Consider the following 27,795-nt stretch of genomic DNA (forward strand, 5'->3'; position numbering starts at 1 on the left):
TAGTTTGATGTCATGAATGCTTAAATTTGAAGAAACAAGTTGATTACAAAAAAAGATTAAGGAAAGAGAATATATTTGCAGATTGTTATAAATGAGTTTTAAAGACAGGGTTTTTTAATGTTTATTTATTTTTGAGAGAGAGACAGAGACAGACCGCGAGCAGGGGAAGGTCAGAGAGAGAGGGAGACACAGAATTGGAAGCAGGCTCCAGGCTCTGAGCTGTCAGCACAGAGCCCGATGTAGGGCTTGAACTCACAAGCCTTCGAGCTGTGAGATCATGACCTGAGCGGAAGTCAGCCGCTTAACTGACTGAGCCACCTAGGGGCCCCAAGACACATTTCTATGAAGTTACATGCATGGGGAAATCTTCCCTTTGCTCTTTAACATAGGAAAAACCTAAGAAAAATTAAAGTCTTAGGAGGGCTTTTTAATGTTTATTTATTTTGAGAGATACCTGGGTGGCTCAGTCAGTTGGGCATCTGACTTTGGCTTGGGTCATGATCTCTTGGTTGGTGGGTTCGAGCCCCACATCGGCCTCTGTGCTGACTGCTCACAGCCTGGGACCTGCTTCAGATTCTGTGTCTCCCTCTCTCTCTGCCCCTACCCCACTCTCACTCTGTCTCTCTCTGTCTCTCTCTGTCTCTCAAAAATAAATAAACGTTTAAAACAAATTTTTCTAATGTTTACTTATTTTGAGAAAGAGCATGTTCACAAGCAGGGGAGGGGCAGATAGAGAGGGAGAGAGAGAATCCCAAGCAGTCTCTGTGCTATCAGTGCAGAGTCCAGCATGGGGCTCATTCCCATGAACTGTGAGACTATGACCTGAGCCAAAATCAAGACTTGGATGCTTAACCAACTGAGCCACCCAGGCACCTCAAGTCTTATGAGTTTTAATAGCCTTGTATTGATCAATGGTTAGATACTATTGGTTAGATAACAGCCTGTTTAAAACTCACTTTTTATCTGTCAGTCCCTGGCTTTAAACAAATTCCCCTAGAGAAAGCAGTGAGACTCCAAAAGGGACAGGCAAAGACACTGACTTGACTCTTAAAGGAGGAGACAGGGTGCGCCAAGAGCCATTCACAGTCCCTGTGGGCAGGCTGGCAGAGAGCCCTGGTTGGTGCTCCTGGTCTGGCAGTGTGGCTATAAATCACTCCATGTCAGCCTATGCTGCATGGTGGGCTTTCCCAAGACTGATAGGCACTCAGATTTTTGCTCTAACATATCTGCTCTTTGTAGGGGTGGGGGAGACCTCTATTCTGGTGGAGGCATTTTTTCCCCCCTGGTACTATGGCTTCTGTTCCCAATTCTGATGAGCTGATTTTGTGTATGTGTGTGTGAATGGAAGAAAGGTAAGTTTATGAGATGATTAATATGAATTTTTGTATACCAGGGACAAAAGCTAAACTAATCTTTTTCACTACAATGCCATTTGTTATGTCTTTATCCTCTCTCTTCTATCTTTTTCAAGTCATGTTTGGTAGTATGAGCTTGAACATTGATCATTAGTTCAAGGTTTGGTGCAAAGTATTAAAGCATGAGGGCCTTTGCTTTCTTCTGCAATCAGTAAGGAACTCTCATTTTATTTGTTATAATAAAACAGAAGTCAAATCTGACACAGATATGAAAAATTAAGGTCATTCCCCCTTTATTCAGATATTAGCTCTACTTGAGTTCACCAATGCTATTTTAGTAGAAGGCATATATGACATGGGGGTTGATAATAGCAAAGAATGATTTTGTTTTGTCTTAATCTCCTCAGACTAATCAGTTAACGTAGAGGCTCAAGCATCTCTGCCCCCAAAATGGAGTAAATAGACTACCTTCTCCACTTTGGAAGAGATGTGGCAACTCTGGTACTTAGCTTGTGCTAGTTGTTCGAATGAGCAAAATGAATAAATGAAAGGTTCGAGGTGCTTTGGGACAATTAGAGGAAAAAAAAAACTAGTAAAATATTAAAATAGAAAATTATTTTGGACAATAACTTGGTGTTAATGTTTTTGCTTCTCAAGCCTCAGTTGTGTTAGATTACTGATGTTCTTCCCTAAAGAAAGAAACACAACTTTAATCAAGACAAAAGTTCTTGGGATTTTTGCCTGTCAAATAGCAGAGAAACATCATTTTTATGAAACCTATGAACTAAACAACAAAAAGTGAAAGAGAAAGAAAAGAAAAAACCTGGGTTTAGCAATAATGCTTACAAGTAGATCAGGATCTTGAATGACCTGAAGCCAACTGGAACATCAGAAAAACAATTTCTGAGTGACAGTTTGTAGTAAATCAAAAGCTAAAAATTTTTCTGAGTGTGAGGAAAATGGGCTTTTCTGCTTTTCCTTTGTTGGCAAATAAAACCATTTCTTCCTTAATATCACATTAGAATGATTATTCCCTCTCCAGGTCTCCAATCTTTTGAAATCACAGCCAATATTTTGCTGTTTTTACCCTTTTCTGTCTTACAAACTTCTAAGACAAGTTACAGATGGCCAAGGAGGAGGAAATCATAAACTTATTTGAAGAAACTGGTTATTTTTTGTGGTTATCTTTCCTTCCTTTAGACCCAGGGGCATAGAGTTGAGCAAAGTACACTCGTCTGTCCATGGCACACTATCATCACGGTCTGGACGAGGCTTCTCTTTTGTTTTATATTATTTCATTTTTTTTTCTTCTTATGTCCTATCTTCTCTTTATTTCCTTCCCCCATAAACATCCACTTTTGTGCATTTTAAATATATATCCTTCCCATCTACTTTCCACATGAATATTTAGAAATATAAATGTATGTTTGAAATATATAGTGTTTGACCTGTGCATTGAAGGGGCGGACCTACGCCGGCCGACCACGCCTCCTCCCCTTGAGTAACAGGACTCTGACCCTTCCCCAGCCAATTGGCCAAGGCCACGACCCTTCCCCAGCCAATTGGCTGAGGCCACAGCCATTCCCTTCCAACTGCCCCTAGACCCCAATAAAACCTTTGTGCTTTTGAAACTCGCTCTCTCTCCCCGGTATCTCACCGCTGTGTTGGTGCAGGTAGGGGATTGAGCTCTAGCTAGCTCGAATAAAGGCTCTTTTGCTTTTGCATCAGACTCGGCTCCCTGGTGGTCTTTGGGGATCACGAATTCTGGGCATAACATGCATGAGTGTGTGTGTGTATTCTTAACTTACACCAATGGTATTGTGACCTATAAATACCTTTTTATGACTCACCACTGTTCTTAAGATTTATCCATGTTGCTCTTTGAAGACCTGGCTTGTTACTTCTGCATGCTAGTTCCCCCGGGTGTGCACCTCCTTCATTCTGCTTATCCAGTGCCCTAGTGGTAGACATGTAGGATGCTTCCAGTTCCCCACTACCCCCAAGAAATGCTTCAGTGAACATCCTACGATGTGTCTCCTCACCAATACTGGCAAAAGAATCTCTAAGTGAGATTGTACCATAGTGATTTCATAGGCCCTGCCAGGTGGCTTTCCAGAATCCTGCACAAGTTACATTTCCCCACAGTTCATTGCATGACAGGTGCTGTCTCCTTGCCAGTAGATGATTTGCCAATCTTTAATGTGCCAAAACTTATTATAATCAGACCTTCTAGGATTTGCTAATCTAATGGGCATGGTGTCTTGGGGGAGCTTTCTTGTATCTCTCCAGTTACTGGTTAGGTTTCTCCCCTTTTCATATACTTACTAAAAAGGAATTTATTTCCTGAGTGTCTATAAATTACTGGAGGAAACAGGATGTACCCATACAATTTTGTGAGTGCAGCTATTGGTATGACCAGTATTTCTCATATGATTACTGAAATATTTATTTTAAATGTCTGGAGGTACTGTATATTTCAAATATGTCAAAATTGCAGTTGGCAGGCTTTAATTAATTTCCCAGAGTCTAATCTTGCCTTCCTTTTTCTTCATTTGGAACCTGAAGCCATGTCATGATTGAAGGAGACAGCATTAAATCAAGTGTTGTACTCCTCAGGCAACTAAAGTACTTGGGGAAAGTTGTCTCGGGTATATGGATGTCTATTTACCTAGAATGTTGTCTCAGGTATATGGATGTCTTTATAGCACAGAATAGTGCCATTCGGCTGTGTCCTCTCCTTATAGTGGAGACAGGAGGAAGTTATAGTAGTTCTGGCTTGCACACCATCACTCCCTCCTCCTTTCTTGTTCCCACCTTTGGAAATAATGCTTTGTTTCTGAGATACCACCATACTTAGCCCCCTCCTCATGCTAAGATTCTGAGTGAAGGGGTGATGAGCTCATCTCTGACTGGGTAAATCTTCTGAGGACTCAGAAAGCGTTTTGGAAATAGCAGGCAGCGTATGAAGAATAATGTGATTTGTTGCCTTTTTCTGGGGTGAGAAAAGTAAAAAACACTTTTAGTGGAATGCTGTCTTCTGTTTCTGGGTTTCTACACTTCCTGGTAAGTTTCTCTTCCCTTCTTTCTAATCTTGCCTGACTGTACCCAGCAGAATAACTGCCTTGGCCAGGGAGAGCAGACAGTTTTCCTCTCATGTGCCAGCTTTGATCTATTGGCAGTAGCAGCCAGGAGTGTGACATGAGAGGCAGAACCAGATTCATGCTCCCTTCTGCTCTTCCTTCAGATAGTGGCACCTCCACTCCACTAGGGAGCTGGAAGCAAAGTGTGGAGCAGGAGGGGCTCCCTTTATAACACACTCCTCCATGACTCTGTTAAGAAATCTCTGGCTAACTTTTTCTAGGACTTCCTATGACCACGAGTTACCTGAGTCAATTTTGGAACCTTACAGTTGTAAGAAAAAACAATCCAGAACTTATAATTGTCATATATATTGGAAAATTCACAGACATTGAAATAATGCTCCATAATTTCTTTAAAATTGGATCCAACTGTTAGAAAAGTTTCCTTTGTTATTTTCTTCCCTTGTGAAACCACCATCTGTCAAAAAAAAAACATGTCCCCAAAACAATGGATAGAATTGCCATAACATTTCTTTTCTCATTTCATAATGTAGGTCACAGAGAAGAATGCTGGTCCTGAAGTAAATCTATTCTACCCAAGGAAAGTCCATATCCTTATATTTGACTGTAATCAATCTGGATTGGGTCGCAAAAAGTGAACATGCTAATACTTCTGAAGAAAGTCACCCTGTATTTGCTCAAGGTAAATACCCTTCTGTTCGATTTGTAGAATCTAGTTGGAGCTGACAGAATACATCCAAAAAGAGAGATTTATGCTTTATTTGTTGTTGTTGTTGTTGTTGTTGTTGTTTTTCACCTGAGCAAAACCAAAAGAATCATCCAGTGAAACATGAGTATGCTAACTTTAGAAATAACTTTATGACTTTTTGAGTCCCCTGGTTAGCTGATGACAGTTTTACATTCAGGAGCATTAAAATAAAAACATCCAGTCATCATCACTTCTTTCCCCACTTCTGTCTTTTTGCCTCCCAACATACACATCTAAAAACATTACTTTGTTCCTCCCTGTTAATTCCTTGCCAAACTTATCTAAGAAATTATGTGTACCTGATGCTGCATTTTTCTCTCCAGACTCGGTCTCTCACTATTTACCCCCTTGCAGTCTGGTTTCCTAACCTATCATTTTACTACTCTAGCCAGTAATGTCCCCTAATGTCCTATTCCACTCACTATTCCAGCACCTGGACTTATCACTAAAAAACAAAACAAAACAAAATCAAAACAGGCTAAGTCCTCCCTCACTGGGAATGCCATCTCCCATCTACCAGCTTCAAAATCTCAGTGTTAGTCAGCACTCCCTGTCACTTCCCTTTTATATCACTTCTAAATCCATCATGCTTTCTCTGGACATCCTAAAATGAAGAAATTCATCTATATAAGGAGCAAGCTGAAAATTCATGCACTCCCAAGTAAGCATGGCCAGAACCAGCCCTACGCATAATCACCCCCAGCCTCCCATTGGCCCGTCTCCCCAGTGACCCCTCTGTCCATTCCTTTCTGGTGCTTAATATCATAAATAAGTCATTCTGAGTAAATAAGACTCACCTGATATTTCCAGGCTCCAACCTCTGATTATAGAGGCAGCATTTCTGGGATGCAGTCAGGGATTTTATTTTTAACTTGTTCCTCAAGTAGGTAATTTTCATAAATATTTGTGAATGAACAGATTTTCCACCAGAACCAGCACCCCACATGTACACATCAGCACCAGCCTATTTCACTTTTCACAGGATTTCCATGGCCCTTTCCAAAGCCTTGTGCCCAGTTTATATTCATAATCGCGTGCTTTTCCTTAAGATGGGTCTCCAATAATATAAAAACTTTATATTCCCACAAGATCCCAGTTTGCTGCTGACTTGGAGCCTGGCTTAGGTATCATTCCCAAGATGGAACACAGTGACACAAAGAACAAAATTTGTTTGTAGGCATCCCTATCTCCCTTCCATATTCTACCCCTAGTGTGCCTGTCCATCAGACACCTGCTCTTGCAAGAATGTTGATTAAAGCCTCACTTCACTGTGCTCCAAGTCTCCACCTCCGTCCTTTGATTGGGTCAGTGGGCTTATTTCTCACAGGGAGGGAAGGAAGAAATGAGGGTTGAGTAGGAGTTTGCTGAGCAAACAGAAGGCTGGAGGTGGGGGGGAGGGGGGTGAAGCTATTCCAGTCAGCAGTATGAGTTAAGGTCAGATGGGTCAGAATGTAGTGCTTTTGAGGAACTAAAAGAAATTTATTCTGGTGGAAATAAAGAGCTGTGAGGGAGTGGGAGAGTGTGGTAAGAGACAGAGGAGAAGTGAGGTCCTTGAGGCAAAGAACCAAGTTTGACCCCAATGGCACATTCCTTTCCTGGCATAGGATGATGCAGTTTGGTGCTGGTAGGGTGGTGAGGTTCAGAGATTACAGCCAGGAAAGAGTTCTTGAAGATGTCTTTGGTGCAAAAACATGATTTTATTAAAGCACAGGGACAGGACCTGTGGGCATAAAGAGCTGCACTGGGGTTGTGAAGAGTGACTGCTTATATATTGTGGAGTTTGGGGGAAGGTAAAGTCAAGAGGAAGTTTCTTAAAGGGATTTCCATATGCTAAAGAATATTTACAGATTACTGGAGGCCTAGCTATTATCAAGCTAAGGTTGTTTTTCCCTCTAGCGAAGCATTATCGTTAAAAATAGTAGGGAGTTCCTGGAGATTAGGCTACTGACAAGATTGCCCTTTTCTTGTAATATTACTAAGACATTTGTAAACAGATGGAGACTCTGTCAGTTTAACCATTTGTTTTCTGTCCTTTTCTTTGCTCTTGGGCAGCCAGGAGTGCCTGAGGAATGTCACACTTATCCCAAGGGCATGTTGCGAGGTAGCAGCTTGCCTTATGCTCCCTCACCATGGGAAACAATTACTCACTAATGAAAGACTGGCTCCCGTTGGAAATTCCAGAGTCAACTGTACACTTTGGCTGCTAGTATCTAGTGTCAGGGTAGCTTCTTCTGGATATGCTGCAGGGCTGTTTATCTTGAGGACACTTTGGGCTCTTCTGCTTAAAAGGCCCTCAAAATAAACTTCTGATATATTATTGTTTGTATTTGACCTAAGTTGGGTTGCTAGCTTTAGCATATAGAAATATAGTATACCCAGTTAAATTTGAATACATGAAGCATACTTATACTAAAATATCACTTGTTACTTATCTGAGGTTCAGATTTAACTGGGCATCCTACATTTTATCTGGCAACCCCACCTAATGATGAGATTCAGAATGAGTCAGCAGAATTGTAAGTAACTGAGTCTGGCACATCTGGTGGGGGTGGAGGAAGGAGGATTCAAACTAGCTATTTGGTGACCAAAGGAGAAAACAGCTGGTTGAATCCATCTTTCACTTTTCACTCAAGGCAATGTTAAAATGTACATCACAGAGCTATCTTAAGGTCTGACAAAGTGAAAACTCAAAAGTAGCCTCTGTCTTTGAGCCAGACAACAACTAGATTCCTTTACTTGGAAACTTCAGGACACCAGAGTCACAGAGAAAGGGTTTCTTGCCTTTTCTGCCCTGTTCGATGCCCTGTTCAATGGCACTTGACTTTGAGCCCCTGCCTAAAGGTGGAAAGCTTGACCCACTTGTGCAGAAATGACTGGCTCAGACTGGGGACAAAAGAACAGAGGAGGGGGGGCTCCTCCAGACCTCCGCAGACAATCTCTGAGCTCTTTACTCCAGGGGTGTCCTGACCAGCTATTATCTCTTCATGGGCCGCAATTTCCAAGATGAAATTAGCTTAACCTCTGCCCAAGCCAATTATGACCTCCACCCACAAAATCCTTTTTAAACCTCACTTGAAAAAGGTCCAAAGCAAATTCTAATAGATTCTTATAGAACCTAAAGCAGGAGGTTTACATATACTATTTGTCCCTCTTTATGAAAAAATGCAAACATCTTGTAGGGAAGATGTACACAGTGGTTGCTGATGTTACCAGTTTAGGAACCATGGTTATTAAATTAATATTCCCTATCCAATAAGGAGGTAAAAGCATACATTGCTGAGCAGGGAAAGTTAAGCCTCACAGAAGGATTTTCTAAGTTTTTCTGATGCACCATTTCCCACCACCTCCACAGTGACCCATTGTCCACAACTCTGAATTCAAAAGCTTTTTTTATACCTCATTTGAATATAAACCCTGATGTCTCATGAGGCTGTTGGTAGTCTTCATGTATCCCACTTAGTGTGAATATCCCTACGGTTCATTGCAGAAATATTAATGTGTTTGATTACAAGGCGCTGCCTTGTAGACCCACTGGGAATGCTACCTTATTACCTTTGTAAAATATGGAAAATTTTGCATCAGAAACGAATCTGGCCTGGAGGATTGCAGATAAGGCAGTGTGAGTCAGTGAGGATTTATTCTCATCTGTAATCAGTGAACTCATTTATATGCCAAAAAAAAAAAGGAACAGCTCTCTAAACAAGAAAGACTCAAGAAAACATGTTACTTGTTATCAGTATCTGAGGAAGAAGAGCATGAAAAGCAGTGACCTGGGCCCCTCTATTCCTAGACTCCTCCCTTTCCAGTCTGCCTCATAGGCACCAAGTACAGCTGTGGGGAAGAAGGCTGTGGCGCCTGCACTGTCATGGTGTCAAGATACAAGTCCAAGTCCAGGAAGGTCCAGTATCCTTTGTGTTGGGCCAAGCCCTGCCCTGGGCACATCTAGGAAGGACACAGAGCCTCCTACTTTTCCTGTCCACAGGCATTCCCCCTCTCTTCTACCTCCAGGCCTGCTCACCCTGCAACTTCCTAAGCTCCAAATCTTTCCCATTACCTTGTTCCCATCAGAGTGTATCTGTCCTGTGTGTCAGTCTCTCAGGGCCATGCTATCTATTTCTATACAAATACTTCTTTGCTTTTAAGCAAGAGATTTCAGAGTGGGGGTCAGGTAAGAATGGCTTAAACACAAAGAAGTGATACATTGTCCTGGTAGAAGATTTAGGTCTTTGACATATATTAAGAGGAGTTATTTGCCTGGAAGGGCTGAATGAGGTCTCAGATTACCTTGGCCTAAAATGTAAATTTGCTCACTATAATTGAAAGTGGTTCTGAACCAGGAGTTGTCTGGTGTGATTCCAAGTTTTTGTCTTAAGTCACTGGGTGGTACTGTTCACAAATTAGGGAACACGGGAGAGGGGGAGCAGAGGAAGGGAAAGTAGTAAGTTTAGCTTTGAACACATCATATTGGGGTAATTACAGGATACCCAAGAGGGATTGTCCACAGGCATCTAGATAAAGAGTTCTGTCATTCAGAGAAGAGGTCTCATCTGGAGCTATAACTTACTGGAAGCTGTCAATATAAATATTAAAAATGATAATAAAAATAGCTATCATTTTTCTAATGCTTACTGTATGCCAGGCACCGTTCAAAGTAGGTTACATATATTATCATATTTAGTCTGAAGAACATCTTTGAGATAGGCATTACTATCACTCACACTGAAAAAAAAAAATCAAGGCAAAGAAAGTTGAATAACTGGCTCAAGATCATATGGGCCAGCTGGTGGTGAAGGCAGGTTTTCAGACCCAGGCCATCTGGAACATAGCATACTATGAGACCTTATACTATGCTTATAGGTACAGGACACTGTAGAACCACAGACTGGGATATGCACAAAGAAAGACACCCCCACAAAGAAGACCAAGAGGGAGTAATCAGAGTTGAAGGAGGAACATCAAGTGGAGAAAGTTCCAAGAAGACAGAAGCGATCAATAGTATGAGATACCAGGGAGTGGCCCAGTGCCATTAGATTGCTCCCGGACCAAGGGCGGCAGAGAGATGGGGCTGGAAGATGAGATACAGATGGCACCGGAATGGCTGGAAAGCCAGGAAGTTGTGGACAATTCCTGAAGAAACTTGACTAAGGAGGGAAAGAAAGATGGACCAGTAGCTGGAGAGAGACATTGGGTTTTGTTTTGTTTGTTTTGTTTTGTGTAGCAGAGCAAACACTTGAATTTACTTTTAAATCCAAGGGAATTTAGGGAAATGAGACTCTAGAAAGGAAGAGGTTAAGAGAACTGTTGGTGATGAACCAGGTCCATGGAGAGAGAAGAATAGATGGGAGTCAGAGCACAGGGGAAGAGGAGGAAGGACTCTTGCCCTCCTGGCCAAGAACACAGGGCAATGACTGAAACTCTGGGTAAGAAGCAGTGGGCTGGGAGTGGAGGGGGCTCATGCTTCTATTTTCCAGATGAGGCATGAGGATAAGGCTGAGGAGAGCAATGAACACTGGAAGAGCAGTTGAGAGAGAAGGGAGAGGGGGGTAAGATTAAGAGGAAGTAAACTTAATGGGGGAGGGGGACTTGGAGGACATAAAAAAAACAAAAATTTATCTGCTGCACACTCTTGCCCTGTACATCATGCACTCTCCCAGGGTCCCCAACCAGCCAGCCAGCTGGCTGGTTTCCAAACACCTTTGATCATTCAAAAGGCTGGTGGAGCCAAGAACAGCACTCTGTCTTTTCTTCCAGAACTGCATGCTTACTGTCTTCCTGGGTGGGAGAATAGAGGAAGCATTCCATGGGACAGAGACAATTTCCCATGACTTAAAGACAATTTCCCATTCCCACTTAGCCTGAGTGGGAATAAAAAGCTAAATTGGACTGAGGTCTGGACCCCATTTCCAAACAGTGAGATGAGAATCTTGTGCTAACCACATCCACTTTGTCATTAATACAGACTCTACTGTAGGAGAGGTGGTCAAGATAAGGGCATAAACTTGTGGCTTCCACATATGGCCGTATGTTGAAATCAGCTGACGAGCCTTAAAAAGCGATGAAGTGATCCCACCCACAGATTCTGATTTAATTGGGCTAACATGCAACCAAAGTATCTGTATTTTTAAAAGCTTTGCATAGTTGAAAACCAAATGGATTAAACTACCCCATTGTGGTTTATTTATAATCCACAACATATAATCCACAATATATAATCTTAAAAGTAAAAGATTTCTTCTCCCTAGAATGGGGTGGGGGGAGAGATCTCTTGGAGGTCTTATACAAAACTCTTCATTTTTCTTTCTCCATTTTTCTCTACCATTTGATGCCAGCCATATGTAAGTTCTTTCCTGGACACTTATAGGAACTTACACTTTGTTTTGTTTTGTTTTGTTTTGTTATCTAGTGTTCTCTGTATTCTCAGAGAAATATAGTCCCATGACTTTCCTAGACTCCCTGAATTATGCTAGTCACTCCCTATGATTCCAATGTGTTTTCTTTACAAAATGCTATCACAGCCACTATCCAGTTACAGCGTACCTGGTGCCCATCTGCTCTCTGTATGGGGCTGCTGTTACCACAGTAGAAGGCGTAGGAAACACCAAAACCAGGTTTCATCCCATACAGGTAAGAGCGTAATGTGACTGGGTACAGATGTTAGTATAAGCATCCCATGTAGTCTACTGTACTCCAAGTCAGATTTTTTTAAATTAATTAATTAATTTTATTATTATTTTTTAAATTTACATCCTAGTTAGTATTTTTTTAAATTAATTAATTAATTTTATTATTATTTTTTAAATTTACATCCTAGTTAGTATATAGTGCAACAATGATTTCAGGAGTAGATTCCTTAATGCCCCTTATCCATTTAGCCCATTCCCCCTTCCCACAACCCATCCAACAACCTTCTGTTTGTTCTCTATATTTAAGAGTCTCTTATGTTTTTCCCCCTCCCTGTTTTTATATTATTTTTGCTTCCCTTCCCTTATGTTCACCTGTTTCATATCTTAAAGTCCTCATATGAGTGAAGTCATATGATATTTGACTTTCTCTGACTAATTTCACTTCGCATAATATCCTCTACTTCCATCCACATAGCTGCAAATGGCAAGATTTCATTCTTTTTTATTGCTGAGTAATACTCCATTGTATGTATATACCACATCTTCTTTATCCATTCATCCATCGATGGATATTTGAGCTCCTTCCATATTTTGGCTATTGTCAATAGCACTGCTATAAACATTGGGATGCATGTGGTGCTTTGAAACAGCACACCTGTATCCCTTGGATAGATATCTAATAGTGCAATTGCTGGGTCATAGCTGGTAGTTCTATTTTTAATTTTTTGAGGAACCTCCATACTATTTTCCAGAGTAGCTGCACCAGTTTGCATTCCCACCAGCAGTGCAAAAGAGATCTTCTTTCTCCGGATCCTTGCCAACATCTCTTGTTGCCTGAGTTGTTAATGTTAGCCATTCTGACAGGTGTGAGGTGGTATCTCATTGTAGTTTTGATTTGTATTTCCCTGATGATGAGTGATGTTGAGCATTTTTTCATGTGTCGGTTGGCCATCTGGGTGTCTTCTTTGGAGAAGTGTCTATTCATGTCTTTTGCCCATTTCTTCACTGGATTATTTGTTTTTTGGGTCTTGAGTTTGATAAGTTCTGTATAGATTTTGGATACTAACCCTTTATTTGATATGTCATTTGCAAATATCTTCTCCCATTCTGTCAGTTGCCTTTTAGTTTTGCTGATTGTTTTCTTTGCTGTACAGAAGGTTTTTATTTTGATGAGGTCCCAATAGTTCATTTTTGCTTTTTTCTCCCTTGCCTCTGAAGATGGGTTGAGTAAGAAGTTGCTGCAGCCGAGGTCAAAGAGGTTTTTGCCTGCTTCCTTCTCTAGGATTTTGATGTCTTCCTGTCTTATATTTAGGCCTTTCATCCATTTTGAGTTTATTTTTGTGTGTTGTGTAAGAAAGTGGTCCAGGTTCATTTTTCTGCATGTCACTATCCAGTTTTCCCAGCACCATTTGTTGAAGAAACTGTCTTTATTCCATTCCATTGGATATTCTTTCCTGCTTTGTCAAAGATTAATTGGCCATACATTTGTGGATCCATTTCTCTATTCTGTTACATTGATCTGAGTGTCTCTTCTTGTGCCAGTCCCATTCTGTCTTGATGATTACAGCTTTCTAATACAGCTTAACATCTGGGATTGTGATGTCCCCAGCTTCAGTTTTCTTTTTCAAGTTTTCTTTGGCTATTTGGGGTCTTTTCTGCTTCCATAGAAATTTTAGGATTGTTTGTTCTAGCCCTGTGAAGAATGCTGGGGTAATTTTGATAGGGATTTCTCTGAATATGTAGATTTCTTTGGGTAGTATCGACATTTTAACAATATTTGTTCTTCCAATCTAGGAGCATGGAATATTTTTCCATTTTTTTGTGTCTTCAATTTCTTTCATAAGCTTTCTATAGTTTTCAGTGTATCAATTTTTCACCTCTTTGGTTAGGATTATTCCTAGGTATTTTATGGTTTTTGGTACAATTATAAATGGGATTGATTCCTTTATTTCTCTTTCTGTTGCTTCATTATTGGTGTATAGGAATACAACTGATTTCTGTGCATTGATTTTATATCCTGCCACTTTGCTGAATTCATGGATCAGTTCTAGCAGTTTTTTTGGTGAAATCTCTTATGTTTTCAATATAGAGTATCATGTCATCTTCAAAGAGTGAAAGTTGGTCTTCCTCCTGGCCAGTTTGGATGCTTTTTATTCCTTTGTGTTTTCTGATTGCTGAGGCTAAGACTTCCAATACTATGTTAAATAACAGTGGTGAGAGTAGACATCCCTGTCGTGTTCCTGACCTTAGGGAGAAAGCTCTCAGTTTTTCCCCATTGAGGATGATATTAGCATTGGGTCTTTCATATATGGCTTTTATGATCTTGAGGTATGATCCTTCTATCCCCACTTTCTTGAGGGTTTTTATCAAGAAGGGATGCTATATTTTGTCAAATTCTTTCTCTACATCTATTGAGAGGATCATGTGGTTCTCGTCCTGTCTTTTATTGATGTGATGTGTCACATTGATTTTTTTTTTACAGATATTGAACCCGCCCTGCATCCCAGGATTTAAATCCCACTTGGTTGTGGTGAATAATTTCCCTGATGAACATGGATGAAAAAATCTTCAACAAGATACTAGCCAATGGGATCCAACAATACGTAGTCTACTGTACTCCAATTAGGTCACCAACTTTGAAATCTTTTGTGCTTCTAAACTTTCATTTTGTCAGATTCAGTGCTTCATAGCAAAGGGTCTTTTTAGAGATTGGTATATCAACCAAGATTCCTTCATTGATTTTAATATATCTTAACTTCTCAACCCCATCCTTGCCCTAAATTAAAACAAGAACAGTCCAGTCTGACAAGAAAAGAAAGTGAAATAAGAAAGCAGAAGTTTATAACAGAAATTAGTTGTCCACCACATTTTGAAATTAGTGAACCCTGAGTAAGAGGCAAATTATGTGTATAAATACTTCCCAAATGTTTCTTAAGTAACTGACACCATACTACAATAAAACACAACAAAAATAACAAAGCATTCACTAGAGTTTAGAGGACTTTTTAAAGAAACAAAATGTTATTTTTATATACTGAATAAGAACTTCTACAGAGGTTAAGCTTTGAAAGCAGTGTGTGGAAAGAAAATTATGAATAGCCATAGTTTCCCTTGAAATTCCTTCTGTTAGAAGATTGTGTTTGGAACATGAAGGCTAAGACAATGTGTTACTGGACAATGTGTTACCATTGATGGGCATTGGTGATAGTGTATGTCTTTCAGCCATAAACTTTTTGGTCTTATTCAGATCTTACCCCACACTTGGATCATCACCTTAACAGTTATGGAACTAATGCTGCAGCTTATCAGATTTCTTCCTCTCAAACCTTGATAGTACAGATGCTAGATTTGTTCAGTAGTGCCCTGGACAGGTCTGTATTGGCTTGTGAGAACCAAATATTCAATTTTGAGGGATTTTGTGAGCCAGTCTTTAAACACAGCCATTATTAAAATTAAACAGACTTTACATAAATAATATTCTTTTAAAAAGCTAATAAGTATCAACATTCATATTTTTCTAATGATTTTACTATTATCTATGCTCTTGAGGCTATGTATGTTTATTTATCTACATGGTAGAAATACCACATAGTGGTATGCTATGTGCATCTCTTCCCAGATCCACATTCAGTGACATCACATTGGAAGCATATCAGCCATGGTGAAAGTATTTTTACTCCTAAAATTAATAGAAGCTATAAGTTAGAGCTTTTTCCCCAGAGATTCAATTGCTAAACTTTTACCATCACATTTACAGCCAGGTTATATGCCACAACTGAAACAACTTGCCATCTAGCAATAAATCCAACACAGCCATATTTCTCTCTAAAACAGAACAATAGCTGCGCTTTCAGTTGGGCTACTGGTGAAGTATTTGACTTTCATCTAGGGGTTATGCTATTTGAAAAATGTTTATTTAAAACCATTTGAAGCAATTCTGTCTCCCAAAATGAAATAACTATCGAATTTATGAACAAACACAATTTTCTACACGCACACAAAAAGAACATGTTAACAAATGTAGTTTTCTATAACAAACTTATCACTTCCAAGATAACTGGTCCAGTTCTTAGAAGAAAGCTGTGAAAGCAAACCTCTAAATATTGTAAGAAAGCTCTTTTCCCTTTCAGTAAACAGACCTAGACAGAAATTCAGTTTTATGATGAAAGATGTAGACTAAAACAAAGTAAAAATGCAACTTAAATGTTATGGTAACTGGTATATAAAAATTCTCTAATATTTTCCCTTGTTTCTCAACAACTTCTTCACTCAAAAATTTTTAGTTTCTTATGAAGTACTATTAAAACTCTGGCTTATGGTTGCAGTTATGTTAACCCAACCTGAATGGATAATCTTTGTCCAATGAAATAATCCACACTAGTGAGGAAGTGAGAGCTTTTAAAAGCAGAGATCTTGTGATTTGTCTTTTTTTTTTTTTTAATATGCACAGACAGTCTTAGAGAGATGGATTATTTGTTCTCAGATTCTGTGTCTGTAATTCACATAACAACCATCAGGAGGTGGCATTGTAAAATTTGGCCAAACTGATGAAGTAGATAACCTTATGCTGAGTGTGGATAATTTGCAGATTATATTTTGGTTCACAATCCATTTGTTTGAGCTCTTTCTAGAATTATAAATGCTAGCCACACTGATAACCTTCATGTTTATATTTTAAGGAAAACAATAACATAAAATTTAAAGAAATGCAGTTAGGTATCACATATACCTTTTAAAATGGTCAACTGATATAAATCACCACTTCATTTAATTTTGTCTTTCTCTTCAAGACCAAGGAAAAACATTTTTTTGTAATTGCCATCCTTTTTCCTCTTAGAATCAGAAGAATTTCTGCAGTGGGTACTATTAGCATTCCTGTGGTGGGCCTTTCCTAGTGCTTGTAGACTTGTCACTGATTATGTGGCCAAGAACAAAAACAAAACAAAAAGTCTCATACTAGTTCTCTCTAGCCTTTAATGTTTGCTTATAGTTTATCAGAAAGAAGTTGTCCTTTGCCTATTAAATACTTGTATTTCATGCCATGTAGTTATGTTTTAGACATTTCAGCTCCTTTCCTCTACTCCAAAGAGAGATTCTTAATTTACATACTTCTACATTCTTCTTAGCAAAAGGAAAGATAGATTATGGAGTCTGAATCCATTCTTGATTGTGCAGTTTCTTCCTAAACTATTCTTGTTCTTAAAAAAAAAAAAAAAAGAGTATACCTGTTAACCAAGTTTCCCCATGACCCACTGGCAGCAAGCTTTTACCCTTCTGGATGTTTAAACTTATCCAATCCACACATTTATATTGCTTCTGAAATTTCTAAACTGTATTTGAACATGATAATTTTAAATTTATTTTTAGTACAAAACTAGCATGTTCTTATTATGAAAAATGCAAAACAAAATTAAAAGACAGGGAAATAAAATTCATTCATATTTCTGTCCCTAAGAAACAACCACAATCAGATACTTCTGTTCCCTTTCAGTCTTTTCTATGCATAGTTTTTGTTTTCTTATTTTAGCCAATACTGTGGCTACTGTATATATGATTTTATATTCTATATACAATTTTAACACTATAACATAAGAATTTTTTCATGTTATTAAAACCACTACATAAATATCATTTATACTAGCTGCAAATTTTGAATATACTTCATAAAAATATAATGATTTCCTTACCTTGTCCATCATACTTTAGAAGTGTTGACTGATCAACAATCAATACTTATTGAACACTGTGCTGTACTAGAAGGGTTGGTGAACATCTAAAACACTCCTTGCCTTCTTCAGGAACTTAAGATCTAATGAGGGAGGTGAAGCATATACCTAAATGACCCTACTCTAGCATAGTTGGTGATAGGCCTGCAGAAGGATCCAGACAGTGAGTGGTACATTTCTGGCTGGGGTGTTAGAGCAGACCCCATGGAAAAGGGGGCAGGGGCCCTGACAAATGGACATATTTTCCCTAAGAAAACATGTCAGAGAGAAAAGACTATGTAAGAAAAGCTTAACAAAGGGCCACATATGAGATGTTATGGGGTTGCAGTTTACATGAATTTGGGCATGGGTGGGATGTAAGGTAGGAAGAGTTGGTTGTAAAAATTATGGAGAGCTTTGTGATACTTCAGGAAGAATATGTAATCACAAGAGTTTTTTGTGATGAATATCTGTGTTCCGAAGAGCCATTTGACTGATTTGGGAAACAAGAATCCAATTACTCATAAAGCTATCTCATCGAAAAAAAATGAAGCACAAATAAGTAATATTTTTTTTATCATTCCTTAAAATTGATCTCTTCTTTACCAGGTCACTTGTGCCACTGTACTAGATACCACCCAATTGTAGAAAGTAGAAAAACTTTCTGTGTGGTAAGTTAAATTTTAAAAATTTATTTCAGTTGATTTAGTACATGGATGAATGCTTGCATAAAATCATCTATTGCATTCAATTATTTCTAAAATACCCTTATCTTGACCTTTCTAACCAGTGAAAGTTGTTGAATGCCACTGTTGGTATTTTTTAAATAAACCTTTAACATCTATCCTGTTTATAGCCCTAAATTGGCACTTTCCTAAGAAGTAAAGTACATGGTCCATGACTTCAAGAAACGCAAACTCTATTAAAGAAAGAAAATAAAATATAGACTAAGAAATAATAAAAGAATAATTGAAAAGCAAAATATTAAAAGTTCAATATATCCCCTATACCATGTATATCAGTTTTGAAGGAACATGGACTAAAGAAAATTAATGAGTAGGAAGGGGAGACACAAAGGAAACATTGGAGAAGGGGAGTTTTGAGCTAGGTCTTAAAAGAAATGATAGGAATGAATGGGTGAAGAGGGACCAGTAGAAAATTCCATGTAAGAAAATGCATGGAAGTAGGAAAAAGAAAAATGTCCAAGATTCAGCTAATAAATTGTTGTGGCTGAAGCATTAGAGAATAAAAATATATCATTCTTGGCTGATGAATTTACAACTAAAGCTGATAACCAATATATAGTCATTGTCTAGGAGTAATACGGGAATAGTATTTCAAAGGGAAAATTCTTGGCACCTGCCAGTAAGAAGGATAAGCCTGGAAAGACATGGTGGGGATGAGGGCATGGACTAGTGCAATCTCCCATATGTGAAGGAATGAGGACCTAGACCAGTTGGGAAGATATGGACCCAGAAAGATGACTTTCAGGAATGGGATTGCCAGAATCATAACCTCCAGACAATAAAGGATATAGTGAGGAAGAAATCCAAGTCACCCTCAAAATTAAGAGATTAAGAAACAAGATAAGATGAAGGGAATTGGAAAAGGTGATTTAGTGTGTGGTATGGGTGGGGGAGGGTATAGTTTTGAGATATATTAAGTTTTCAGAATGTTAAATATCAACAAGGTTTCCATTAAGGTGTTTTCCCATTTTTTATGGCAAAATTAATTTTATATAATTTTGGTTGACCAAAAATAATTCAAAGAACACAAATTAATTCCACATACCAAAAAGTCTTTGGGAAAAAATCTGCTTTTAGGCCAGTAATGAAGATCTGAAAAGCTTTAGAAACTACAGCCATTTGGAATCCTGGGCAAGATACTATTATGTTGAACCATATGCATGACCAGTATTGCACCATTTTGGCCCACAAAAATAGCAACTTCATATCATTTAACCTAATACTACATGATTGTTTTCCTGGAGACAAAGCCTACCTATACAAAAATAGATATTATTATCTCACTCACTTGGATCCCCACATTTAGCCATTTGTCATTTGTTCCTTTATCATGCACAGCATTGTCAGAAAATCCAAATCCCTCCTTAAGTCTGTAGAAAATTACCTTATAGGTAAAAATATCAGCCACCACCTCTGTAGCACTTCCTGTGTGTCAGATACTGTGCATACCTTTTGCATATTTAAATCAAACAAACCTGTTTGATTTAAATGTTTGAGATGGGTTTTATTTTCCTAATTTAACAAACTCAGTTAGTACCTGTTAAAGCAGGAACTAGAACCGAGGTCTCCTTGACTCCATAGATGAAGTCAAACCATAGGTCTCCAAACCACCCAGACCCTTCGGTTGTGCCTACACAAGAATAGGACAAACAGGAATGAAAAGATTAAGTCACAATTGAAGTAAGTGACCGGTGAATTCAGGCTAAAAACACTACTTTTGTTCTGCATGAAGTGTCCTGAAAATTAAGATAAAATGGTTTGGGACTTGAATCATGCCAATAATTCAGAATATCTTCAACAATACCCAAATAAACTCAGATTTTCAGTTTATTTTTATTTGTGTATAGAAAGTCTTAAATGCAGTTTGCCTTCTCAGGACTTCATTAAAGATACATGCTATATCACTCTTTATAATAGCCATCTTTTTTTTGTTTTTGTTTTTTAATTTTTTTTTCAACGTTTTTTATTTATTTTTGGGACAGAGAGAGACAGAGCATGAACGGAGGAGGGGCAGAGAGAGGGAGACACAGAATCAGAAACAGGCTCCAGGCTCCGAGCCATCAGCCCAGAGCCTGACGCGGGGCTCGAACTCACGGACCGTGAGATCGTGACCTGGCTGAAGTCGGAGGCTTAACCGACTGCGCCACCCAGGCGCCCCTTGTTTTTTTTTTAATTATCACTTTGTTAACTACTCCATTTACCTCACTCCGAGTGGAAGCCTTAGCTGGCTGACCCCACCCTCCTCTGACCTCCTTCATGATCCCCTGGGATTTGGATGACACATTAACAAGACCCTATTTATAGCATGGTTGCACATTCCCTGTAATTTTCTCTAATTGTTCAGTGATGGAATACCTTGTTCTCTGCTCCATCCCATTACAGAGCCCTTGAAGGCAAGGACCTGCTCTGTTACTTCTTCCATAGCTCCTTCCATAGTCCCCCTGCCCTTGGGGACTGTGAGTACTAGTACTAGGTTGGTGTTTTATGAATTGACCAATGAATTTGTTTTAAATTCTTGCATTACTTCCTAAGGAATCAACTGTTTGTGGAATGAAAGGATCAGGAAAGTGTTGCGTGGATCAAGAAGAGAGATCTTTTTGAAGGGTTAGTATCCAAAATCTATAAAGAACTTATCAAACTCAACACCCCAAAACCACAAATAATACAGTGAAGAAATGGGCAAAAGACATAAACAAGCATTTTTCCAAAGAAGACATCCACATTGCTAACAGACACATGAAAAGATGCTCAACATCACTCAACATCAGAGAAATATAAATCAAAACCACAATGAGATACCATATCACACCTGTCAGGATGGCTAAAATTAACAACTCAGGAAACAGTAGATGTTGGCAAAGATGTGGAACCCTTTTGCACAGCTGGTGGGAATGTAAACTGGTGCGGCCACTCTGGAAAACAGTATAGAGGTTCCTCAAAAAATTAAAAAATAGAACTACCCTATGACCCAGCAATTCCACTATAAGGTATTTATCCAAAGGATACAAAAATGCTGACTTGAAGGGGTACATGCACCCCCGTGTTTATAGCAGCTCTATCAACAGTAGCCAAATTATGGAAAAAGCCCAATGTCCATCAACTGATGAATGAATAAAGAAGATGTGGTGTATGTGTGTGTGTGTGTGTGTGTGTGTGTGTGTGTGTGTGTATGCATGCAATGAAATACTACTCAGCGATCAAAATGAATGAAACCTTGCCATTTGCAACAATATGGATGGAACTAGAGTATATTATGCTAAGTGAAATAAGTCAGTCAGAGAAAGATAACATACGATTTCACTTATTGTGGAATTTAAGAAAAAACAGCAGCTGAACATAGGGGAAGGGAAGGAAGAATAAGATAAAAACAGAAAGGGAGGCAAACCATAAGAGACTTAAATACGAGAACACACTGAGGGTTGCTGTAGGGATATTGGATACAGGGCTGGGCTAAATGGGTGATGGGCATTAAGGAGGGCACTCATTGGGAAGAGCACTGGATGTTGTATTAAGTGATGAATCACTGGGTTCTACTCTTGAAGCCAATAATATATATATGTTAACTAACTTGAATTTAAATAAATAAATGAAGGGGCGCCTGGGTGGCTCAGTCGGTTAAGCATCAGACTTCAGCTCAGGTCATGATCTCATAGTCCGTGAGTTTGGGCCCTGCATCAGGCTCTGTGCTGACAACCAGAGCCTGGAGCCTGCTTCAGATTCTGTGTCTCCCTTTCTCTCTCTGCCCCTCCCCTGCTCATGCTCTGTCTCTATCTCAAAAATAAATAAAAATATTTAAAAAATTTTTAATAAATAAATGAAAAGAAGACAGATCTTTTGTGAATAGACAAGAAAAAGTAAGTATCTGGTGTTCCACTTCAGTTGGGATTGACTGAAAAATAGCCACATAAATCCAAATGCATTCATTTTCTGTTCTGTAATGTAAAAGAGTGAATTCAAGGAGTAAAGAGTCTTAAAAAGCTTCAAAAGTTAGCAGGCCTACAATTTTCATGAGGCTAATCACCACAGAAGCATTTTCCTTCAGAAGCATTACAACTTTTTGTGCCTCGATCTGGCTTTACCATCACCCCCCCACACACACAACAAGTACTACAAGAGGTGTAAACAGTGGTGCATCTTCATGCTCATGGCAAATAAATACCTGTTAATAATACCTGAGACCCAGCGTAGAAGCTTAAAACCTAGCTCCTGATGCCAAAAGAGGGATCCCAGAGGCAGTAAACCTACCCACGAAACCATTACAGCCCTCTGAGGGAGGGAAGAATTCTAGTCAGGGCCACCCTATGGCTCTGGCACCTCCATTTTGTGTCAGAGGTATGGCCCAGACTCTGAAATCTCCTACTTAGAAATTCATGTTCATCTTTCAGTAACTCTGAAGTTCAATTTGTATCTGGTTTTGTTTTGTTGAGGTGTGTACCAAACTGTATAATGAAGATGAATTCCATCCCTTGGCTCTATTCCAGGAACCTAGATCCCCTCCTGAACTAATAGTAAGATGCTTTACTTTTGTTGTCCCATAACATGACATGGTATAAGCCTTTTTGCATTACGCTATGGAATGACTGAGTTTCAGACATTAAAGTTGGAAGTGTGTCCAATGTGATAACCCATTGTTACAAATTTGTTCAGCTCCACCATAAATAGTTTTAAGCGTGGTGCTGCCAGGACCTCCAAGATGCTTTGGTTCACCCCTTAATTTGAAGATCCTGAGCTCAGCGAGTCTAGTAACTTACTCAAGGTCACACAGCTACACCGTGAGATATGTTAAAGATATTTTGTAAAATTATACTTACAATGGAATTACATTATTCTTACTATTAGCCTCTGAGATTTCAACTCAGTGGGGAGAAATAGAGAGAAAGAATAATATAAATAGCGTGGTTAACTAATCACTCCATTCCATGACTATACTCAGAAGAGAGCATGAGGTAAGGGATATGATTCTACTGGCTTCCTAAAGTGTCACAGTCCCCACTTCCCCCTCAGAGTGTGAGATTTTGGACTCACTATTTAAAGAGTATACACACACACAATGTAAATATGTATGTATATATGAGAGACAGAGTTGTAAAAAAAAATTTATACTATAACTAGTGAATGACTTAAGAGATTCTTTCAAGGATAATTTTGCCTATAAGCAATTTTTGTCATACCAAAATGCCTAATCCCCAAAGATGAGGCCCCTTTGACTTACTGTTAGGGCAGAACTAGAACAAAAAGCCTGACCCTTTAATCAGACTATGACATTTTGCCTCCTCTTCAGAAACTCATTTCACAATATAGGTAGAGTTTGTTCCACTCTATAGTTGTTGATGATAGATACCTATTATGATGTTTTGTTCGTTTGCTTTAAAGTTTATTTATTTATTTTGAGAGAGAGAGAGAGAGCATGTGCAAGCATGTGCACCAGCAGGGGAGAGACAGAGAGAGGGAGAGAGAGAATCCCAGGCAGGCTCTGTGCTGTCAGTGCAGAGCCTGACATGAGGCTTGAACTCATGAACCATGAGATCATGACTTGAGTTGAAATCAAGAGTCAGATGCTGGATGCTTAACCCACTGAGCCACCCAGGTACTCCTAATGATGTTTATTCAATGGTGCCCACATGGATATTAGCAATCTAGGTAGTTTCACACAAGGACACCCTTTCCTGATCACTACAAGTTAGGTCAACCCAGAAAGCTAAAATGACCATCAGGCCCTTTGGACAACCAGAGCAGTAGATATACTCATGGCATGTAGTTCAGCAGCCTTACTTGAAAACCTGTTGGCTTTGTTTCTCTGCAGAGAATGGCTGAAGATCCAAATAAGACAAGACTGACATTCCAAGGGGAGAGGACTACCTGGATCATTCCTGTGAACCTCAGTGAGCTTCTAGAGCTGAAAGCCAATATCCCTGATGTACTCTTCATCATGGGGAACACTGCAGTGGGTGGGTGGTTTTTAAGCAAGTTCCTTAGTCTAGATTAGGTAATCCAGACTTCTGTCTCTCTTTTTAAACTCTTCATAAATGCAATGCAGTTCACTTTAATTAATACATACCTCTGTCCTTTAGAATCCTTCGTTGTTTTCTTTTGCAAATGTGTCATTTGTGTCACAATTTTCACTCTGGATTATCCATAAACAATATCTGTTAGCCCCCATTGACTTCCTTTTCTAATTGCTTTACATGCTTTTCTCCTTAGGGACCCAGCATTAAATTTAGAGATGAATATCATCCAGTTTTCATATCTCTACTTAGGCTTCCAGAACTGTTTTATGCACAGCACAGATGATGGTATGTACCGTCTTTTTCATTGGCTGTTGGTAGGCTATTAATAATTATATGCACTGGGCTAATTTGAGCACTTAATAGAATATATGACCTCCTATATGTGCCCTACTATGTGTCCTCTATGAGCTTTTTCAAACTGAATTATTCAGCTATGTCACTGAATACTGCATTGTCATAGGAGCCATACAGTGGGAAGATGTAGGTTGTTCCACATATAGAGAGAGACTGACTGAATAAGGACACTTAAGAGAGTGGCTGGCCTGTAGGAAAAGTTCTTGCCAGAGTCATAAATTTGCTTAAGGCTCATCCTATACCGACACACATTCACACACACACAAAAATTCTGGGACACAAAATTTGAAAATTTAACTGTAACAACCTTATTTCTCTTCATACTCTTTTCACAGTTTACCAAATGCTTTCACATCTTGTTTCTTTTGATCCTCATGACAGTCCTGGAAGGTAGACATAGCAGGTGGTAGCCTTGGGATCTCCGTTCTCAATCAAAGGACTGAAGTAACTTCCCCAACTTTGCACAGCTAACACACAATCAAGTCAGGACTAGATTCCAGGGTTTCTTACTTTTAGTCAAGTTCTCCTGCCCACAATGCACCAAATAAGGCTATCTGAGAAACATATCCAAACTCAGCATTTGAATAGATAACAAGTAATGGGAGGTAAAAATTCTACTTTAAAGTAAAGTATTCCTTGGGGCACCTGGGTGGCTCAGTCGGTTAAGCTTCTGACTTCAGCTCAGGTCATGATCTCACTACTCATGAGTTCGAGCCCCATGTTGGGCTCTGTGCTAACAGCTCTGAGCCTGGAGCCTGCTTCAGATTCTGTCTCCATCTCTCGGCCCCTCCGCTGCTCACTCTCTGTCTCTGTCTCTCTCTCTCTTTCCCAAATATAAAATAAAACATTAAAAAATTTTAAAAAATAAGGTTTTCCTCATTGAGTAAACAGAAAATGAGAAATTGTCTGCTTTCCCCTCTGATCTGCTAATATTAAGTCAGTCTGCCCATTCATTTTCTTTTTTATCTGTTGGAATGTCCATATCAGTTGACTCATAGGGAGAAATGGAGCAAGGGGAGGCTGGGCTGGTACAGAAGAATGTTGGAAGTAAGGTATGGATGCACTTGGTTGGGTGGGGTGGGAGTGAAGGGACTGGGGAGGAGGTAGAGCCCATAACACTATGTCAATGTTTCTCAGTCTTTTCATTATTGCCTCACTAAGGAGCAAGAGGCATTTTCCCCCAATCATCCCTCCATGAATTTTTAACACCGTAGGTAGGCCATATATCTGTTTATGTACAGTATATGTATATCAGGGCTTTATCCATCAAAAGAGCAAGATTTTTTTTTCACCCTTTTGGGGCTGGTATTACCCTCCTGGAGAATGCATGAACTGGATGACATCCCTGCTCAAAGCATTCCCTGAAAGCACACTTGCAAAAAACCTGACCCAAGGTACAGACAGGTGTCTATTCTTATTGCTTTGTTAAGGAAACAGTATGAAAAAATGGCTGTATAAGAAGGGCAAATGGGCAACACAAATGTGTAGGTCACTTTCCACTTAGACTTAATGATCTTTTAAAAGTTTTATAGAATCTGAACTGAAATTTCTATATTTGATCAATTTATTCAGGAAAACACTAATTGCACATTAACAAAGTAATGAATTTCTGATATCTGTCGCTGGTATATCCTAAAATGTATGGCATATATGACTGAGAAAAAGAATTTGGTACTTAATATTTGGGAATAAAGCATATTGCCAAAAATATCTTTATCTTTGGTTTCTCTAAGTTAATATAAAAAGAGAAGATATATTTGAAAGATTGTTTCTGTGCAGCCCATACATCTTGTTATAGTTCAACTTCAGTTTATATTCTCCTATCTTATTTTCAGGGGTGCAGAATGTGGCCTGGCTCTGTTGAATGATGGCTTACATCTTATTGTTTGGGGGCAGCAAAAGAAGACTAAGACCTACTGTGCTCTCCTGAAGCATCTGAGGATGCTTGCCAGAGCTCAGATTAAGAATATGGCAGAATGCTCTCTAGTGTGATATGAAATAAGCCACAGTTATAGACAGTCATATAGTTCTGTTCTGCTTAGAAAACATTACTCTGAAGGGGAACCCCAAGTCAATGTTGAACAAGTCTATACAATATGAGTATGAGTGGGTATATGTACTCAAAATGAGAGTCATCACGCTGCATTTATGTGTGTGTCCAAAGTGAGAAGCGGCAGGGTGCCTGGGTGGCCCAGTCAGTTGAGCATCTGACTCTTGATTTCAACTCAGGTCATGATCCCAGGATTGTGGGATCAAGCCCTCTGTCAGGCTCCACACTCAGATTCTTCCTTTCCAGGGCAACCGGGTACCTCAGTCGGTTAAGTGTCCAACTCTTTATATTTGGCTCAGGTCATGATCTCATGGTTTGTGAGATGGAGCCCCATGTCAGGATCTGCACAGTGCAGAACCTGCTTGGGATTCTCTCTCTCTCTCTCTCTCTCTGCCCCTTCCCCCCTCTCAAATAAATAAAACTTTTTAAAAAATCTCTTTCTCCCTCTGCCCCTCTCTCCTGCTCACATGCTCTCTCTTGGGGGAAAAAAAAAGTTAAAGTTCAACCAAGGGGACTGTCCAGCTCTAACAGGCTATGAAATGTTTTAGCCAAGGTATAGTAAACAAGAGCCTACATTTCCAAAATACTCTTTTATGTCTGTTCCTCCTCTTAGACCTTTGCCCCAAGGTCAGTTTCTAAGCATGTGCATCCCATATGTCTATTCTTGGATGTCCCCCAGTTGTCTAGCTTATTGAGGTTTCCTTATTATTTGAGATTTAAGAGTAATTGGTTTGAACCACTGCCCATTCCACACATGATAGGTAGTTCAGTGAGACTTTGGTGCAGGGCATTTCTCCTAATTGTCTCTGGCCCTGTTTCTGTTGATTCTCAAAATTCACTACATATTTTCACCTCTGCATCTTCTGTCCCTTTTTCTAGACCACACTGTTCCTCTCAACATCACCTTGCCCCCTTAACTCCCTTCAAAGGTTCTCATTCAAGGCTATGTCTGAAGGAACTTTATCCACAGTTTGGAGTAACAGAGAAGAATTCTACTACACAGCACTACAGTAAGCATTTTGAATGGGAATGCTACATAGCCCAGTTCTTTAGTGTTTATTTACTCAGACTCTAGTCCTTACTTTTCCCGATGTTATTGGACACT

At 39.3% G+C, this 27,795-nt stretch overlaps 1 pseudogene; it reads left to right on the top strand.

Moving 5' to 3' along the window:
* The first annotated feature begins 1,290 nt into the window (after positions 1-1,290).
* LOC102949224 overlaps positions 1,291-27,795 on the top strand; it is a 67,862-nt pseudogene continuing 41,357 nt past the window's right edge.

The sequence above is a fragment of the Panthera tigris genome, chromosome C1 (genome assembly GCF_018350195.1).
Source record: "Panthera tigris isolate Pti1 chromosome C1, P.tigris_Pti1_mat1.1, whole genome shotgun sequence".
Taxonomy (NCBI): Eukaryota; Metazoa; Chordata; class Mammalia; order Carnivora; family Felidae; genus Panthera; species Panthera tigris.